The sequence below is a fragment of the Macrosteles quadrilineatus genome, unplaced genomic scaffold, assembly GCF_028750875.1.
Source record: "Macrosteles quadrilineatus isolate MER2022 unplaced genomic scaffold, UCM_ALF_1.0 Scaffold_5__1_contigs__length_97177068, whole genome shotgun sequence".
Classification (NCBI taxonomy): Eukaryota; Metazoa; Arthropoda; class Insecta; order Hemiptera; family Cicadellidae; genus Macrosteles; species Macrosteles quadrilineatus.
This window is the reverse complement of record NW_026542598.1, coordinates 14,544,974-14,565,490: the sequence shown is the minus strand read 5'-3', so window position 1 is coordinate 14,565,490 and position 20,517 is coordinate 14,544,974. Positions and strand designations below refer to the sequence as shown.

Genomic DNA, 20,517 nt, shown 5'->3' with positions numbered 1-20,517 from the left:
TCGTAGTTTTTGTGATTAATAGGATAAATATTCTTGAAGCTATGGTGGACTCTGCCGAACTACTCTAATGTGTGACACAAACAATGGATGAGGTTTGACGAATGACCGTATAAACCTCATTTTTGCCGATATCCCACGGCGCGGCGTTGCGCAACGTACTTGACTGGGGTCACAGTATTCAAATGCGGGGCGAGACAGCGGGATGCGATACATATAAAGTTACATTATAAGCCGTGGGTAGGACAATGGGTCGTCAATTGCGAGGACAACATACTGTGTTCGGCTCACCGCGCTCTACAATGAACATCAGAGTGATATTTTCTGGCTTTTTCTGCAATTTGCTGACCTCAAGCACCCTTAAATTACGTCTTATTAACTATAATAGTAATAACAAAGATTAAACATGCTAATTTTTTGTAATACGTATCAAATAGTTATAGTATGTTCGTCATTGATTACGTTATGATTCCTATTGCAACACCCTTCGTACTTTAAAGGCGGAGATAGGTGAAATGAATTATGCATATAGTCATGTTCAGTTATAAAAATGCTGATGATCAAGGACCGTTAAGTCCTGTTTCGAACCTCAAAGAAGCCTCTGATCAGATGACTCCTCACCAACTATAATCCTGAACATACAACTCCTTCATTTTCTAGAGCATCCATAAGCGTCGTAAAACTTAAATATTTGTAAATCCGAAAAAAATGCGAAGGAGGATGGTTACTGCGGAGGCAGCCGCTGAGAAAACGAGCAAAACCTCGTCTGCCAGGGGGGGAGAGGAGGGGCAAATAGCAATACCGGTGCCATAAACGCAACGTGGATGCACGGAATCTGCATACAATGGCATTCAACATGCGGCAAAAACTCTAATTGTACGACGACACAGTCAATCCCGCCGACCAGTCACTAAACCACTGCGACCGCCTCAGCCTCACTGCCAAACAAATTTAAGCTGACTTCTTTTTGTTTAGCATACATGTTTGTTTTTTTTTTCTATTGCATGCCTTTGAGTTTACGTCCATGCGCTGAGGCAACAAATAAACAATACAGAAACTCCTAAAAGAGCATTAATTATAGCATATACATGGAGTTTGTATGTATTTATTTATCTTAACGAATTCGCAATCGTTTATGTACAGCTGATGTACAGTAAAATACATAGTTGGGTTGAGAATAACTGTGTGAGTCAATTACACAGTATTATATTGTCGTACAGGGTGTCCTATCTTTCTCATGACTGTCTGTGGTACTAGGAGAAATGCAAATATTATGATCAGGTACAAATATTTATGAAGAATCTCAGAGTAAAGACAGTGTTTGTTCTGAGGCATTATGTGCTTATATCGTCAGTTTAAATCTACTAGCGTAAATTGGCTAAGTTTACAATTCATTGATCGAACTGTTAAAATCAAAACTCGCCAATCCACGCTCATACATTATTAAAAAATCCAAAAATATAACTTTACTAGATACGCACAGTAATCGTCGATATTAGCACAACCTTAGACTACAGATAAGCCTTAAATATAACAAACCTTCGCCAAATAATATTTAAAAGATGCAATTATTGTAAGGGCAATTATTGTATGATTGGACAAGAGTACAAGATCGCGCCACTTATCCCACTCATACTACCCTCATCCTTTACTCTTAACTACTAAAACAAATTGGTGGCCATTCCAATTCCAAGATACAGATGCAATTGGCCAACCCACAGACGCCGATTGAGATGGCATCCCGGCATGTAGGGCGTAGCGTGGGTCACATGTGCAACCAAGGTCTAGTTTTATTGGTCTACAGAAGGACAGACGGAGGTCGATAACCGACAACAATTACTGGATGACAGTTTGATTTACACTTCGAGTGGCGTGGCGAGTAGAGGTGCAGCGCGAGCGATCTAGTGGCGAAACCAGCAAACACTACCACATAGTTCGCTGCTTGGCCACCACGCGCCACAGTGCCACCGTCCGGCGCTTCATTGCTGCGTGTCGGCAATATTGATACACCAGTGTTTAGCTTGTAGTGTCGCCGAGAAGTACGGCGTTGCCCGCTACCCGCTACCCGGGGTTTATAGGCCTACGTCTATTAAACATTATGTACTTACAAGACATTTTAATGAAGATTCACTTGTATATGATATTGATATACTCAAACATTTTCTATCCATACAATTTACATTTAGAAAATCGTGAAAAAAGAACTGTTCTTAATACGATTGGTTATACATACATTAAATGTAGAGTCTGGCAAGATCGAGTTTCCTCTTACCTAAAACAAAATTACAAAAATTAATTAACTACAAGGGAAGAGTTTTTTTTTTTTTTTTTTTTTTTTTTTTTTACTGAAGGTAAATCGTACCATTTGAAACTATACACTACACTTAAAAGTTATATAAGTTCAATGTAGTCTACTTTTTCGTTATTACTTTTCATGAATAAAAAGTATGACTGCATTTAGATTATAATATCAAATAAAAATTAATAAAAATAAAAAAAACTCAAGACTTCACTGCAACCGTCTCACTGCCTCGCTTTAAACAAATTAAGCTGGCTTCTTTTTGTTTAGCATAAATGTTTTATTTCTATTGCATAACTTTGAGTTTGCGTCCAGAGCTGAGGCGACAAATAATCAAAAACTCTTAAAAGAGCATTAATCGAAGCATATACATATATACACGAAATTTGTATTTATTTATCAAACTGATGATTGAGTTATAAGACTCCTTTTACTTAACACATTTTAGTTTTTCTCCTTATCATTAATTTATGAAATTTAAACGTACAGAAATAGAAAATGATTGCTATAGCAACTGGTCACGGTAAACGATTATTTACTTGGTATAATTCAGGATGCAATTTGTCACAAAGACAAACATAATAAATAAATCTGTTGTTCATTAGAAATATATCAGATATATTAGTTTTTCATATTCTGCAGAAGCTAAAATTTCAGATTTCATGTAATTTAAAATTGCATTACAATACGATATAAATTATCCCTAGCACAGAAATATTCATTTAATCTGATGTTTTGATATGATATATTTGTTTTGATATTGTTTTGGTTCTTACTCTGGTAGGATTTTTCAATAAAACAATGAATGTTTTTTAGAGCCTAAGCGTTGGCTTTAAAACCCCAATCGCTTAAATAGGACCTACGACTCAATGATAGGAAATAGTTACAATTTAACCTTTTAATCAAACAATACAGGTTTAAAATGCAAACATGTATTGGGATAGGTCGCTACAATTTTAATGTAGCCTACAGAAGTAAGTTTTTTAATGATATATCTGTTGACATGACATATACGAAAGGTCAATCCCACACAACGCCTTTCTTTTCTCGAAACAGAAAAACTGTAATAGAATGGATTTCATTAGTATAAAAACACCGACATTGAATATACATTTATTTTTTTGGCATTTTGTAGCAGTATTTTAAATACAGGTTGATTTTAAGATACTGTACATTAATACAACAAATAATTTGCTCATGACATCAGCTAATATTGTGGTTTTAACGTAGTATGCCTATCTAACACTATGAGATAATTTTTAGAAAACTACAGGTGTACCAAGTAGAATATTTTACTTATCTGGGGTGAAATCAATAACTTAAAAAAGGACAATTTGTCCAATTTCATCTTGAACCGATAATATTTCAATATAGAAAAAGTATATAAACATAAAATATTTAATTTACCCATTTACTTGTTTTAATCTAAGCATTAACAAATCATTGCATTGCATTACAGTAATACCATTGTAATACAAAATACATAAACAGAAAACGAGAGGAAAATAGAGAAATTAAATATTTTTAAACTTCTTTTAAGTCTGAGGACATTGCCAACCATGTGTCAGAAGTCGTATGGCAAATAAAAATTTTGTTTTTAAATAAAGTTCGTATTTTTAACAAAATTAACTACAAATACAATAAGATTAGCCATCCATTCTGAATACAAAATATATTGTAAGAAAAAATCACGGTAAAAAGTTAACCGCCCAACGTGGGGCTCGAACCCACGACCCTGAGATTAAGAGTCTCATGCTCTACCGACTGAGCTAGCCGGGCATATCGTGCTGAACTTTACAACTCGTACACAAGCAATCCTAGCATTGGATACAATTTGAACTAACAAATCGCCAATAAAAATTACGGTACTTCACAACCTGCTGAGAGTCATAATCAGTAGAGATGCAACAAGTGGTATATAGAGGAACGGTGGTATATACAACTCAGTTCTTTATGTCGTTGTTATAGAGAACTATTCTAAGTAACTGGTATATGGTGATATAAGTTATATGGAAGTTTTTAGGATTCAGTTAGATATTTGCGCCGTAGTATTCATAGCCAACGAATTAACGGAACTATTCACTTTAGATACTTTGTGTATAACGGTTTGCGGGTCAATTAAAACATATTGGGAAATTTTTGTACCTGTTGAAATTCACGTGAGTCCATGTCACACCATTCTACACTCATCCTTCACTCTTCTTCTTATTTAACATATTTTAGTACCTAATTATGCTATGTTTATGCATGTCATACTTAAGCTGATTTAACCTATTTAATGTATTTTTGAATGTAAAAATGGCATTACCGTTGGAAGAATAAATAAATAAATATTTGGGTTAAAATACGAACATAGGTGGCGTCCCATCTCAATTTGTAATGGTGATAATAATAATTGACTGATGACTATCATAGGTGTAGAATGAGGCGACACCTGTATTTAGTGTAATACTAAAACAGTGTAATACATCCATCTACTCACTCCAAAATTTTGTTGATTGATTATGATGAGAGTGAAATAGGCCTACATGTTTGTGTGTAAATGAACTAAAAACGGCTGACTTTTGGTCATATACTAAAAAATGCTGTTTTTTCATCACACAAAACATGCATGGCACCCTGGTAAGGAAACTTATTCCGACTCTACACTTAAACTCAAATTTCTTAGAAAAACAGTATCACTTCGTCCCACTCGCTTTTACAGATGATTAATAATAAGCTAATGGAGTAACATTTCGGCCCGACGAAAAATTGACAAGGGTTGAGGAACGCAGTTCAGGTAGTAAGAGGTACATGACCTGTATACTTTGCAACCACCCTCTGGTGGAATGTCGCCCAACCGTCACCCCTTGCATCCTCTGACCTTACATGACGGAGAATCGGTGGAATCTTACCTAACCTAACCTAACCTGTCAAATATTTTGTTGGGACGAAGTGTTACTAGTGGGCAGGTAGAGAGTTGGACCGTAGGCCACATCTGAGGGTTTCGGGCCGAAATGTTACTGGGCCGAAGTGTTACTTGGGCCGAAGTGTTACGACACGATACCAAGCTCTCTAGGGGGAAACTCAACTTAAAACCCCGCAAAATATTGATGGGGTTCTTAACAAATAAATTCACCCTCACAGCGTCGTTTCATCAGCACAGAAAGTGCTTACGCCCAAGTAGAAATCTGGTTCGTTATAAGGTTATACCTTAACATTTTATAAATAATTCACAGTAAACAAAAAGGAACTCTCATGTAAGCTGTAGGCCTACTTATCCAATGAATACAACATTGACCTATCCTAGTAACAGCTGATGTTTTCCATTCTTGCTCGAGAATCAAGCTGACTCTTGCTCTTACAGTGGAACCTCGATAACAAGACCCTCGATAACAAATCACCCTTGATAACAAGTGTAATTTTTAAATCCCCTAGAATTTATTTTACCCCTAATCACATGTTATTGCAAACCTCGATAAGAAGACAACCTTGATAACAAGTCTTATTTTATAATCCCCATGAGAGTCTTGTTATCAAGGTTCTACTGTATAATTAAAACCCAAATTAGTGTCGTAACCTTCGAAAAACCCAACTATATGATGGCGATTGTAAAGATACAAACACTAGAACACAAAGCTAGTGCCAAGGCGAGTATAAAATATACAGTACAATGGCCGACTAATATCCCGACGTCTTGGCAACTACTGCACATCAGTGATGAATGGGCTGTGGGTAGCTTCCAGAACAAGCCAATGCTGTGTGTACACTCAGTGGCAATTATACTAACAGCTTTACACATTTTATAATGTACTAAACTACTGTACTGCAGATTCTGAAACACTAGAGCGAGTATTATTGTAATTATGTCGATCGTGAGACCACCATCACTGATAATGGTCTTGCGAATTTATGTCTCTTCCACGATTACATATTTTACACAAACAGTAACTTAAGAACTATTTTGAACAGATTCAAAGTGGTGTTCTATAATCAATAATCAGCTTTTAAAACACGAATACGAGTTTCTGTGGTACCTCATCAAGGTGCCAACCCGTCACAACAAACCACCACCGCAGGAAAAGTGAGGTGTTCGGCTACGATCAAAATCGTCGTGGTTGTCGGTGAGAAACCTCAACTGCGACCCGTTGTAAGAAATTATTATCATTAATATCGATTACATACCTACCTTAGCTTTTAAAATGTACTTAATCGACATTTCAACAAAGTTTCTATTTCTATATATTGAGATTTTACGAGTACCTTAGTTAATCTTCGGATTCCCAAAAACATTTAAAATAGTAACACAATGATTGTAGTAGCAACTTATGTTTAACTAACTAACATTTCAAAGTTACGGCTATCCCCAGTATAACTCATTTTGTAATATGATCCATGTTACTTGCTGGTCGACGGTAAGAGTTAATTTCTTCTTGCAATAGGGAAGTGTACATGCAGTTTCGGATTTGCAGAGAGGCATGTATTCTATGTTTATTCCGTGGTTGAACGCTTGTACTGAATCATCAACCATCAACCTGGGAGGCCGATGCTTGCCTGACGAGAGTCTTAACAAGGAAGTGCAGCCGACAATGACTGCTATTCAGAGTTAACGTTGAAGCGCCTGAGCATGTGCAAGTCCTTGGGTTCACGTCACAAGGCTACGTACGGTGCTGCCACTTATACTGTACCACACTGTATGTGGTACTACACCGTGCCAGTGCATGTCTTGCAGCATATTTCACCACAGATTAAATTAAAGAGTTGCTTGTTTAGTTCGAGTTTTTAAACGCCTGAGGCATCATTTACGTAATTAAGGAAACGGTCCATACCCTGGTCTTGCTATCACGACGACCATTTGTTAGTTAGCATCATTGATTGAGAGGTAAATTGCATAATGGCAAATCCAGAACCGATCCAACTGAAATAGCATCCTTCAGATTGAATGCGAGCGCTATAGGCAATGGAATAAAACATTCCGTAATACAAGGTAATTTTTTTTAGCGGGGTCCAAGTCAATGATTCATGTACGTGCACATTTTGTATCAGAACAATACAACTCTAACATTACATTGAAGGGTTTAAGAAAAATTACAATTTCAATACAGTCGTCTGACTAAACATACATAAAACGATACTATAAAGATATACTACAATAATAAAAAGCTAGTTTTTCGTTACTTATAATGTTAAATTAACCCTTTCCTCAACAAATTAAAACAAAATTTGGTCTGTTAAAACTACTCTCGCTGATATAAAAGGATGAGAGAAAACTCAAGCCCATTGGGACTACAACTCTCTGAAAAGGTTGTTCAAATACTCACTCAACTTGAATAAATCATAAATCTCAGAAAGGAATTCACATTCTCTAGAAGGTTTAATTTGAGCCGTATACCTTGCAAAATATACTTTTCCTGATTGCCATACCATAAAAATGATAACTGTTGTTCAATTATGATAAATATTAGAAAGGGAGATAAAATTACAGTAAGAAGCTAAACTTTATGACACGAAATTTACATACAATATTTATCAATTACCGTACTAAAAAAAAAACATTACACAACAACAAATTAACATTTAATTTAATCGGCTATAAAATATATCCATGATGCATGTTGGCTACATTTATAACCTAAAAATAATTATAATACAGGTACATAATATAAAGGAAAAAAAGATTACTTTACAAGTGAGTTAAAAAGTGTTTTGTTATTTAAATAAAACTTGGTAATTAAGAGCTAAGAAATTACATCAAGTGGTTGAGAAAGAACGTGAAAGTATTCAGTCGTTTAGATTGTCAAGTGGTTTCAAATTAACTAATTAGCAGTTGGGAAAACTACTTAACGAAACGAAACTTTAACACCTAAAAGAGTCACTTGAGCGATAAAAATTGTTAGCATAAAACTGACATGTTTATAGAAAATTGCCAATACTTAAACAAGAGTATTGCGTTATTCATTGTGATAATATATGAGAAACCATTGTGTGAGTATATGTAAACAAATACGTTTAAACCACGCGGATTAAAAATAAATTTTTTGTTCTAAATTCACTTAACGTTCATTAAAAGAAAATTTTGTTCTATTAGCCTAATTGTTTATCGTGTAAAGAATAAAAAACAACACGATGAGCTGAATAAGCGTTCACTGCTTCTACATAAGAAAAGATATCTCACAAAATGTATGAATGAATGAGGTTATGAATTTTTGAATTTGATATATCGAGTTTAAATATTATACAACCAATACAATACTAGGATTATTGACTTTCAGTTTCATCACTTAGGTTTACAACAGTAGAGCTTAACATATAATTGAATAATGAACGATAAATTACTTCAATTGGGTGAAGCACTGACAATGAACTTGTATGGCTTTCTACTTCTTGGCTTCTGATGGGGCAAACACCGTGTCCGTGGAACAAGCTTGATCTTACATTGATTTACACTTGCACCTAAAAGTATACTGAATTTAGCACAATGAATATCTGGCAACCAAAAGTGGTTGAGAATATTATATATTATAAATTGTTGAAGCTACATTGGTATGCACTGAAAGTGTTATTTGTGCCACAACAACAATTAAAACAGCTTTAGCAGGAGAAGTGTACAAGTGTTGTACTCCCATGAACAACAAGTGTACGTAAGATGTTTTTGGTGATTGATTCTAAATGATTCTTAAACTAAAAGGAACAGTACTAGGTAATACAATGGATTATGAAGTCTCCTTTCTTGATTTACAACTTTTATCGATAAATTTAGGACAATTTTATGGCTAGTTCCACCCAAAATGTGTAGGTAGAAGGCATTTTTGTTGTTTACTAACTTTTTGTATTCAAACAAATGAAACTTTCTCATTATAAAGAATTACGTCTCCTCTAGTATTTTATCAAACCGAATAGTAATCATAACATTTTAAAATATACCCGATAAAAAGAAAGAAACAACTTCAGCGGACCTAAACGCCAATGACGATAAAAACACACTCATATGATACAGTAAGTTTAATCAGGAAGGCTTCGACAATAGCTTTGACTATATCACTACTATGATGTACACAATGTCAATGTCAAGAACTACCTTCCTTAAAGGACACTTAAATTCCATGTCAAATTTATGTACGAATTTTTGCTATGTGCTGAAGGTAAAGTAGAAAAAATATTATTCTGGCTTTCCGAGGCTTGAAGAAGCATTAACGACCAGACTTTACCTGTCAAACATATAAACAAAGTTGTAAACAAACAACAGTCATCAATCATGGTTGCGAACATCCAAACAACAACAAACACTTGACGATCGTTGTAAATCTTCGTGTAGTGCAATCTCGCAAATGTCAAGTCATAACATACATCTAACAGGTTCACATATCGATATCTTACCTCCTAACTCTGACCATAGTATAGTTAAAAACACTTTACAATTTTTCACGAAAAAAAATAATACCGTACGTAATTAACACTAAATATTGGTTCATAAACGTTAGTTGCTCAGTTCTGTTGAACTCTGTGAGCCCATGTACAGTTTATGTTTTAAAAAGTATTAAAAGTTAGATCACATATCTGTTGATCTTATTTATTTTAATATTTGAACAGACAGCCACATAATAATATTTAAAATACTCCTTTTACCATTCAAAGTCAGTGATAGTATGTTGAAATTAACCTGAAAGTCACTTCTTGTAGAGTGACAAGAGGATTAGCAATCTTGAAAATATAAACAGGAGATTCCACACGAAATTCCCTAGTCTTAAATCTTTAGTCTAACTTAACAAATGAAAAAGTATCCTCAACACCTCAGTTATACCGGGTGTCCAGAAAAGAACTCCCTAGTTTTGAAACTTATTTGTTTATTGTACAATATACAAATTACAATGACTGGTACATTTAATGAAAGGTAAAGAAATACAAGTTGTTTTGCACTTGTACACCTCGATATGCGAACCTTTTGTAGCCCTTACTAATCTTTTTCATTATTTTTTCCCCTATAATTTATTACCGAAACTACGCTCAAGGTCAAAGAGGTGTACCAAAGTTATTGCTAACGTACGAAAAGACTTACAGGTATACTCCACAGAACCAAAGAAATATTACTTATCCATTTAAACTAATACTACCGTGAGGTATTTTTAAAACTAGGGAGTTATTTTTCGAACACCCTGTATAACTAATCAACACATCCCACTTTTGCTACTAATCTAAAAACTGAACTATAATCACTTCTAAAGAAAAGGTGAAGAGGCACAAGATTTCAAACAAAAATATCCGCCCTGTGCAAGGACAATGTCCTCGCTCTTCAGACATACGCAGGGGATAAAACACGTTGTATTTAAAGCCAAAGAAGGGGGTTTGAACTGAGCGCCCCTCCTGTGTAATTACTGTTGCAACCCCTCGGAGTGTCATTGTCTGAGGAATGTCGCAGCTATGACACGAGAGGGACGTGACTGTACCACTGGACACCGCAGGCTCACTTGACGAGAAAAGCTGGGGAGAAAGCATACTTGAAGGGGCACAAACCGGGAGAAAGATGAAGTCTTGGTTACTTGAATAGGAATAGGTGGCTCAACTGTTTAAACTGGATTACTTTATGAGGAAAGTGAGGAGAAATATGTTGTACTATCGATTGATTGAGAGGAAGTAGGTGGACAGGAAGATGTACTTTTGACCAATGTGGAGTAAAAAAATATAGTACCCTGAATCACTTAAAGAGGAAATATGTATATTACATATAATACATCGTACTCTCGAATAACTGTGGGGAGGGAGGAAATCACGTATAAGTACTTTGGATAACTTCAGATGAGAATATGAGAAATATTGGTTGTACTATTGAATAATTGAGAGGAAGGATGTTGGCTCGAAGATGTACTTATGATTAGTATAATTGAAGGTTGGGGTTGGGAATGGTATTGTACCCTGAATCACTTGAGATTAAGAAGATCGGCACGAAGATGTACTTTTGATCACTTAAGAAGAAACATTAGGGAGAAGAAAATTCTCCCTCGATTAATAGAGAAACAAAATTTGAAAAATGTGTTGTGCTCTTGATTAATTAAGAGGAAGGAGGTAGAAAGAAAGATTTTTTCTTGTCCATTAAAAAGTGGTTGCAATAAGTATTTTGCAGGCCAGATTATTATTACAGAAAATATTCTACATTAACTTTCGTAAAATTGAAAAGAACCCCACATATTTGGTACAAATTAATGACTATGCGAAAATACAATGATGTTACAGTTTGTTTAAGCGATCATCGAGGTAGGTAATGTGGTTTATAGAGGCCTATCTTCGAGTCAAAGCAGGAACACAAACATATACACTCTATGTTTGTAGTCCTGGAGTCAAAGGCTTTAACACCTGTACTATATGTATACTTTGGGTTAAATGATTTGTCCCAATTTCCAATTTTACTGATTCCTCAGTCAATATGAATGTAGAACACCGACTTTACGTTATAATTAATTCGTCTCCGTTACAAGTAGGACACCTTACTTAGTTACTAACTAAACTTACAAACCTTAATAAGTATAGTACTTGGTGAGTAATATTAGTTGGGCAAAATTCAAAAATCTTAATTTATGTGGTACCAAACTGTAAACCGCTGCTGAACACTAATGAACCAGTTGCTGATTGGAACGGTCTTTGTTGAGGCGCTGAGCACCAAGGCTGAATAACACCCCGTGTTTACCCGCTAAATGACGGCTTCAGTTATAGCCAGCTGTTCATTAAAATTAAAGTAAAAAAATCTCTTTGACAAAAAAACTGACTACCATTTCAATTGTAGTTTTTTTAAATTATTGCTTCGAAAACCATGATCTTACCGCAATAATAACCCAATAAAAGTCATTTTGCTGATATCTTATTTACAAAAATTCTCTTTATTTGTTTGATAGTAGGCCTACTTTACTTTAGAAATAATGACGAAAAATCTTAACTTCTATGTTATCACTACCCATAATGTTTAAGTATAAATTAACTTCTACTAGACTATTTCATAATGACTATTTTAATTTCTTTTTGGGTACCTATCTCATGTCTTGGGAAACTGTTATTCACACAATCAAATTCCTACTGAAGCCCACACATTCAACATAAGAAACCTAAAATAGTTAAATTCTGATCAACGACTATTACGTTGAGAATGCAAACCCTATACAATTATACTCGTGCAGATTAAAGGCACGAAAGTGTAAGGGCTGGATTCTTCTCTTGAAGGGGAGGAAAATATTGTTGCTAACCTCATTATTTCTTAAAACCGACTTGTCAAAAACACTCGAAAATCCACGTCAAGAACAATCAAACATGGTTGTGTTTGAAAGGCCAAGGGAAATGGTTCATTTCAAAAAGTAGCTCCTCAACTCAATAAAATAGTTTGTGTCACCCAAAAATAAATCGATCACCGAGTTAAATAAAATATTAAACCTGGAAATTAACCTTATTCAGTTCTACTGTATGCCTATACGTTACCACAAGTGTGTTAATTTTAACAAAACAAAATCATCTTTAGATCAATTAGAAAGAACCTAGGAGCATTAAACAAAAGAACTTGAGTGTAAAATGTTTTTGAACCCACCCAAATATCTGGCTTTGACGTAGAGCACATTAACACTATACAGGGTTATTACAAATGATGTTCCTGATTTTGATTATAAATATTACTTGGTTAATTTGTTTCAAGACTATTTTAGTTGGTACCGTTGGAAAGAAAAACTCATAAAGTTTCATTTACATTGGTTTGGGTGCATATCAGCTGTTTGTGAAGCCAATTGTTGTAAATGTTGTGTAATGGCTGAATTTGAAGGCAGGAAAGCTTTTTGCCAGTTGGAATATTACATTAACCAATCTGTTATTAGTGTGCAACGACACTTTAGAACCAGGTTTAACGATTATCCTCCTAGTAACCACTATATTGGCAAGTGACACTGTAAATTTAAGAGAAATGGCTGCATTTGAATGTTACTTGTAGTAGGGCTGAACTTAACAATGTGCTGCCTGAGATATGGAACGAGCTCGGTGGTCCGAATAATGACACACCCCTGAACTGGCCTACAAGATCTCCGTACATCACCCCCTGATTTTTTTCTTGTGGGGATACATCAAAGATAAGGCGTGCACACCACCATTATCAGATAGCATACTTGAGATCCAGCAACGGATCCAATCCCAATGCTATCGAAACAATAGACCTAGACACACTTTTCAAAGTCTAGCAAGAGCTTGACTACATGATTGACATCTGTCGTACCACAAGGGGTTCCCGTATCGAGCATTTACAGTTCTGTGTATCTGTGTCGAAACTTTTTGAGTTTTTCAAAAGTTGTAACCATTTTATTTCTTTGTATAAAAAATAAAACTATATTTTATGTATGTATGAAATCATGAACATCATTTGTAATAACCCTGTACTTCTGTGTACTTGCTGCAACCAGTTTTAGAGTAAGAACTACGCCAGTTTTGAAATGTCGAAACTTGTTATCATCAACCACAAGTCTCTAACAATTTAACAGCGATGTATCTGCACTGACATCTGCCCTACTTCTAAACCTGTAGAGAATGGAAGGCATCTTAGCCCAGGGCTGTAGCGGTGCTCATCAGCTGACAGTGGAGACTGGCACCCGCATCTGGTGGAGAAAATAGCAGTGCCTACAGGCTGAGGCAGTCCAGACACTATGGTACACATCCTAACAGGGAAATCTAACCAAATAGTCTGAGAATCAACCACAAATCGATCACATACTATTAAGCGCAATACTGAATGAATCAGAGCAGTTTAGAAATAATAGTGGGCTGATGACGCGAAAGTTTAAATTTTAGACCTCTGTACAGTGTTTTACAGCTAAATCTACTACAACACACAAAATAATTATTGTATTCCGAAAGCTAAGGCGATTTTTTACTATAAAAATGTGCATATGGAACCAGTTTTACTCACTATAATCATTATTTGAAGCAATTGTACTGACCTGCAAAAAAAAAAAAACCCCTATTAGCAACAATAAAATACAAATTGAACTAACACATCACACAATGCCAATTGTATTATCTGATTTTACTAAACTAATAAATGGTGAGGGTATCTTCTTAGGTTCAATGTAAGACCAAATTAATATACAAGATGACAATCACGATTGGAATTACTACGGTTTCAATCATCTTGATTATGCTACGTAAGCAGCAACATGAAGCAAAGCGACTTAATTTGTTATACTGTTTTAATACGCTGTTTTATGCCAACCACATTTGGGTGTCTAAAATTCATAAAATCTCCTCTAATTAAGAATATTTAAATAATTATTCTAATGCGAAAAAATATATTAAGTTACTAGTCTACAAATACATCAAAACGTTAATTATTCCTCAGTAGGTTACGAAATTGAATGTACTGTAATAATTTTGAAATACCTATATACTTTTAGTTTATTAACTGCACGCACATATACAACACAGGTATAACATATCTTTACACGACTGACCTAAGTCGTATTCTGTACTTCTGACTTGTAATAATTGCTGGTACAATATGGTTGATATTATATTCCCGTTCATTGTTCATAAAGCCTCACAACTAGTTACGAGCACACAAGTTAGTTGAAAATCACTTAGCGTATTGAGAGTTACAGACAGCTGGAAATGAAGTTCAAGACGACGCAGAACTTAGGTTAAACAAGATAAACGAGTGGAACCTTCGGGGGATGGTTACCGTATAGAGTGGAAACTTTGTTTGAACACAAAGTAGATAGAAAATAAGCTAATATGGTTATCTGAAGGAGCAGTAATGAACAAATGTAGTCCTAATTTTACTCTCCATGAATTAAAAACTCTAATGAAGTTCTGAAGATGTATGTATAATTATATAGTATTACATACATTAAAACACAGAGCGAATACACGTAGATAATAAGACTCGCCTAGTGTGATTGTAGTAACTTATCAATTAATATGGATCAAGATTTAATATATTTAATAAGAATTGGCCGGCTTGTATACAACACAGTGTAAGCGTATATGTATCTTCAATTTTGAAATGCTGTTACGTGTTTTTCTTTTATAGTAGAGAATAACATTAAAAACATCAAGTCTGTAAAGAAATGATTAATCAATATTGCGAGATATAATCGCCAGTAATGAAGTGAATGTATGTTTTAAATCGGCATGGGCTCTTTGTTGTCATTGGTGACAAGGTACTACGAAGTTATATAGTAGGCTAACAACCTCATTTTATAAATAACCTTAGAAAATTATTTTCGCTCTATTATTATGATGTAGTTTAACTTATGAAAAATAACTACACAAAAATTCCATACAAAACTATAATATTTAGATTTCTAAAACTCAGAATAATTATGCATTTTCAGCGCTTTATAAGAGCCCCGAGGATTAAATGAAAATGGAAATTAAACTGCATAACAACGAACGAAAGTTTTGAATGGATTCAACGACAATTTAATTTGCATCGTCTTGATGAATGTAAAGATAAGTTTACCGTTTCTGAACAAACAATAACATTAAAAGATTTAAAGGAAAGAGTTTTTTTCACAGACATTTTATTAATTAACGTACTTTGTAAACACATTGTTTACAGTAAATATAAGTAAAAATGTATATACATATTTCTTTCTAAAAAAATCAGAAAAATTCGAGGAATAAGTTTAGTTCGTAATGCATAGTTTAAAAGTATCTATGTTCTGTTAAAACTCAGTTCCAGTCTAAAGGATAGCGAAATTGTAGTTTCGTTAAACTCAATTATCATTAATAACTCAAAGAACTAATGAAATTCAAAAAATAAAATGGCATTTTCTTTTAAAATTCCCAAGTTTTGAAAACTATGGGGTGTATTTATTTTGAACTTTACAGCATTGTAAAATTATTTGATTGAAATAATTAACGATCCTTGTTTGAACAGGTGCGCCAAATAAAAATATTTACCAGTCTGGCCAGTAATGTTAGTACGAGCACTTGTAAATTTTGTTAATCCTAAACCAATCAAATATTAAAGCGAAGACACTGACGCGAAATTCTACTATACTAACGTGGCTTTGTACATAAACAATGACTGAAATCGAAAAAGAAACAAATATAATATTTCTAATAAACAAATTTGATAGTATTTATTTGCCCCAAAACCACTTAAGGACAAGATCTACAGCGGACGTTCATTCCTTGGGGAACATTGTAGGACATGGCGAGATGGTCCTTCGAGACTGCAGTGCTCGACTTTGGTTTAACAAAGGTCATACGTTTTGATGTCCGGATTGGTTTGTGGGAAGCCTTCAAGTTTATGACTAAAATTCTGATACATTTTTCCATTTTCAAATCTAAAACATACAATTATTACAAGCTGGTTATCCTGTTGATGTTTGATCACCAACTCAATCCGTCGCTAATTTAGGCCTACTGTTAAATGGTATTTTAAAACAACATTATTATCGCAGTGTTTGTTTTCTAGTAATTCCAATAGTTTCAAACACGGTAAAAGAAAACAATTAGATTAAACTTAAATAAAATGTCCCCACGGTCATAAACAAATTATAATTAAACGTATACAACAGACAGAAAGGTCAAGTTTGGAGATAAAAATTGTATCAAAACGAATTCAGATAAAAACCAAGACCGCAGAGATACCGCTATTCAGACTTTGCTCTTCAAAGTTTAAGACCTTCTTAAATACTCTCAGTTTCAATCACACTTTTTCGTTGTGAAGTAAAATAATATCTTGAAACTACAAAATACTTTAAACAACGGAAACTCTGGCGATCCTACACTTCTCTAAGTGTTCTTAGTTCAGTTAAAAGTGTACTGGTTATAAATAAGAGAGAATTTTCACTCAATAAGACAGTAGATGTAACTATTTAATTATGGTTGATAAAAATAGTCCAACTAATATAATGAAAAATACCCCCGCCGCAGCAAACCTGCCGTCTAAGCGAATTTCCATTTGGCTGAATTGATTTTAAATTAGTCTATTTAAATAACATTAGGTTTAACGAGTACCTAGGTTTGCTGCTACAAGGAAACTAATAAATAGTGTGTTTTAAGTAAAATAATTATTGCTTAGGATAAAATGAATATATTTGCCAAGTTTGATCAAAAGATATCCATAAACAAGCAAACTACAACATTTTACAATATTATCCATAAGAATAACATGGGAATTTTAAATTTAAATTTGTTTTTGTTTTCTCCGTAACCAATAACCGTACAAAAACACTTTGATATACTGAATTGTTTGTTTTTTTAAGCTCTTTAAGAAGGTTTAGAGAAAAATTGGAAAATTTTGTGTTTTGAGGGTCAAAAGTGAGAAAAACCAATTTTTACCCCATAAAACCCCCCATAAAATCCTGTTCCCATGGTCCGATCATGCTGGATCGCGAACTCATTCAAGTTTATCCCGCCTTACACCTTCAAACCAAATTTCATCAAAAACGGATAAAAATTACTGAAGTTATCGTGTTCACGGACACATATATATATAAATCTATATATATATCTATATATATACAGGGTGTTCATTTGAAAACTTTCCATATCTGCAGTGTGCAAAGGTAAGGCTTTTTACACTTGTTTGTTCTCATTTCCCCCTAATTTGGACATGCCAAATCCAATAAAATTATTTTCAATTTCGAAAAATGCCCCAAAAGGGCCCAATTTGGGGGGTAGGGGTGCTTTTTGAGAAATTTTCAAATGTAAACATGGGGTGTGTGATACATCAATTTAAAGGTCTAATCACCCAGACTATTTTGGTGCAATAAAAATGTAATTATCTTTAACCGTATTTACAGGGTGGTTCAAAACGTTTTAAAGAAGGACTTTGAAGTTAAGTACCGTATTACCCAAACTACTGAACGGAACAGCGCCAAATTTCTTTCCAAGCTTATTCTTGATCAACTCTTTAAGATAACTTGTAATAAGGGCATTTTCCATGTTATTTTCTAATTTTTAAAAAATCTCAAATTTTTTGAATAAAAGAAAGCTGAAAACTCAAAATTTTTAAATAGCAAGGTATGACAAATTTCATACCACGTGAAAGGTCCTTTTTTAACAAACATTTTACGTATTTAAGTTTTCTTTCTATCTCTTATCGTTTAAAAATCGCAGTAGAAAAACTGAATTTTTCATAGTAAAATTGTAACTAGTTTTCTAATAAAACAGCCAAAATTCGTCTCTAGACGCACATTTAATGGTGCATTAACTGAAGGAAACAATTCATAATTATTGATACCCTGATTAACAAACAAGTCATTACGTTTTACTTTGTGAAAAACAGGTCTTATAGCCAATGAGGACAACGTACATGTGGACCGCATTCTGTATTACCATTGACTAGTCAATGGTAGTACTAATTTCAAAAAGTACTATTTTCTGTAGTATCTAATCGAATATGGTGTACACTTAAAAATACACTTTATTTTTACTTATTGGGCAGAACAAAAGTGTTTTAGGATAACTGCAAAGTGCTTAACAATAAATATCCAGGTAAGACCTTAAGTCATAAAGCTGTAAATGATTTAGTTAAGAAATTTCTGAAACTGGCTCAGTTACCAATGAGAAAAGAACAGGATGAAGGGTCCAAGATGAACTGACACAAGTAAAAGTAGTTGATCAATTTGTAATTTATCATAATACATCGTTGAGCAAAGTGCAATGTTTTATGTTAGAAAACTAGTTATAATTTTACCATAGAAAATTCAGTTTTTCTACTACAATTTTTAAACGGTAAGAGATAGAAAGAAAACTTAAATACGTAAAATGTTTGTTAAAAAAGGACCTTTCACGTGGTATAAAATTTGTCATACCTTGCTATTTAAAATTTTGAGTTTTCAGCTTTCTTTTATTCTTAAAATTTGAGATTTTTTAAAAATTAGAAAATAACATGGAAAATGCCCTTATTACAAGTTATCTTAAAGAGTAGATCAAGAATAAGCTTGGAAAGAAATTTGGCGCTGTTCCGTTTAGTAGTTTGGGTAATACGGTACTTAACTTCAAAGTCCTTTTTTAAAACGTTTTGACCCACCCTGTAAATACGGTTAAAGATAATTACATTTTTATTGCACCAAAATAGTCGGGGTGATTAGACCTTTAAATTGATGTATCACACACCCCATGTTTACATTTGAAAATTTCTCAAAAAGCACCCCTACCCCCCAAATTGGGCCCTTTTGGGGCATTTTTCGAAATTGAAAATAATTTTATTGGATTTGGCATGTCCAAATTAGGGGGAAATGAGAACAAACAAGTGTAAAAAGCCTTACCTTTGCACACTACAGATATGGAAAGTTTTCAAATGAACACCCTGTATATATATATATACATATATAAAAATTTGAACGAATGGTGTTTTTGGCCTCTGGGGACATCAAAATGAAAAAGTAAATCGGTCCCGGGCCTAAGTCTTACCATGAGACCTACGGTAATAGCTACTTCCCTATAGGGAAATTCGCTAAAACGTACATACAATTATAATTTTAGTTCTAAATATCAATTACCAGAAACCTGGATGGCGGCCTGACTATTGAAATAATCTTGGAAACCCCAACAAAAAAATATGCGCCCAACGTGGGGCTCGAACCCACGACCCTGAGATTAAGAGTCTCATGCTCTACCGACTGAGCTAGCCGGGCTTGAGCACAAGATCTTATAATGTACTCAAAAGCGGATCTTATAATGTACATATCCTACACTCATACAGTATGAACAATGTTTGCTTGTATGTATGTATGCTTGCACAAAGATATAGAAAACGGCTGAACGATTCCTTGAATAATTGTTGTAAATAATCTATTACTGACCCCAAAAATTGTTTAAAACTAATTAACAACAAAAATCTAATTACGTACAAAAAGAAATATTTTTTTACATTGCCAATCAACCATATTGACTGAACAAAATAACAAGGGAAAAGTAAACAAAAGACTGTTAACATGTGTTTAAGGAAATTAACAAACCATCCACAGTTACTAGCAAATTACAAAATATATTACACTAAGGGAAAAACATCAGATGTCACTATTATATTGAGCAAAGATTACACTGAGGATTACTCGATATAGTGGTACAATGGAAATAAACTACCAAACCATGGGTCGGTCCCCAGGTACTAAAAAGTTATACCATAGATTAAAGGAGTATACATCTTGATAGTAGACATATTGATTTCTACTCCTTTTATCTATGGTTATACGAGCAACAGTTAGTTCCTTATTTTTTTTACTCTTTAGATAACTTTTCATCGTGTATATGTTCAAAATCTGTTA

At 34.0% G+C, this 20,517-nt stretch overlaps 1 protein-coding gene and 2 non-coding genes across 5 annotated transcripts in view; all 3 read right to left on the bottom strand.

The window, feature by feature from the left end:
* LOC128993812 (disco-interacting protein 2-like) overlaps positions 1-20,517 on the bottom strand; it is a 368,811-nt gene that overhangs the window by 250,079 nt on the left and 98,215 nt on the right. The window lies entirely within an intron of this gene.
* On the bottom strand, positions 4,003-4,075 carry Trnak-cuu (transfer RNA lysine (anticodon CUU)). Its single transcript has one exon. It is a non-coding gene; the product is annotated as a tRNA-Lys (tRNA).
* On the bottom strand, positions 19,812-19,884 carry Trnak-cuu (transfer RNA lysine (anticodon CUU)). Its single transcript has one exon. It is a non-coding gene; the product is annotated as a tRNA-Lys (tRNA).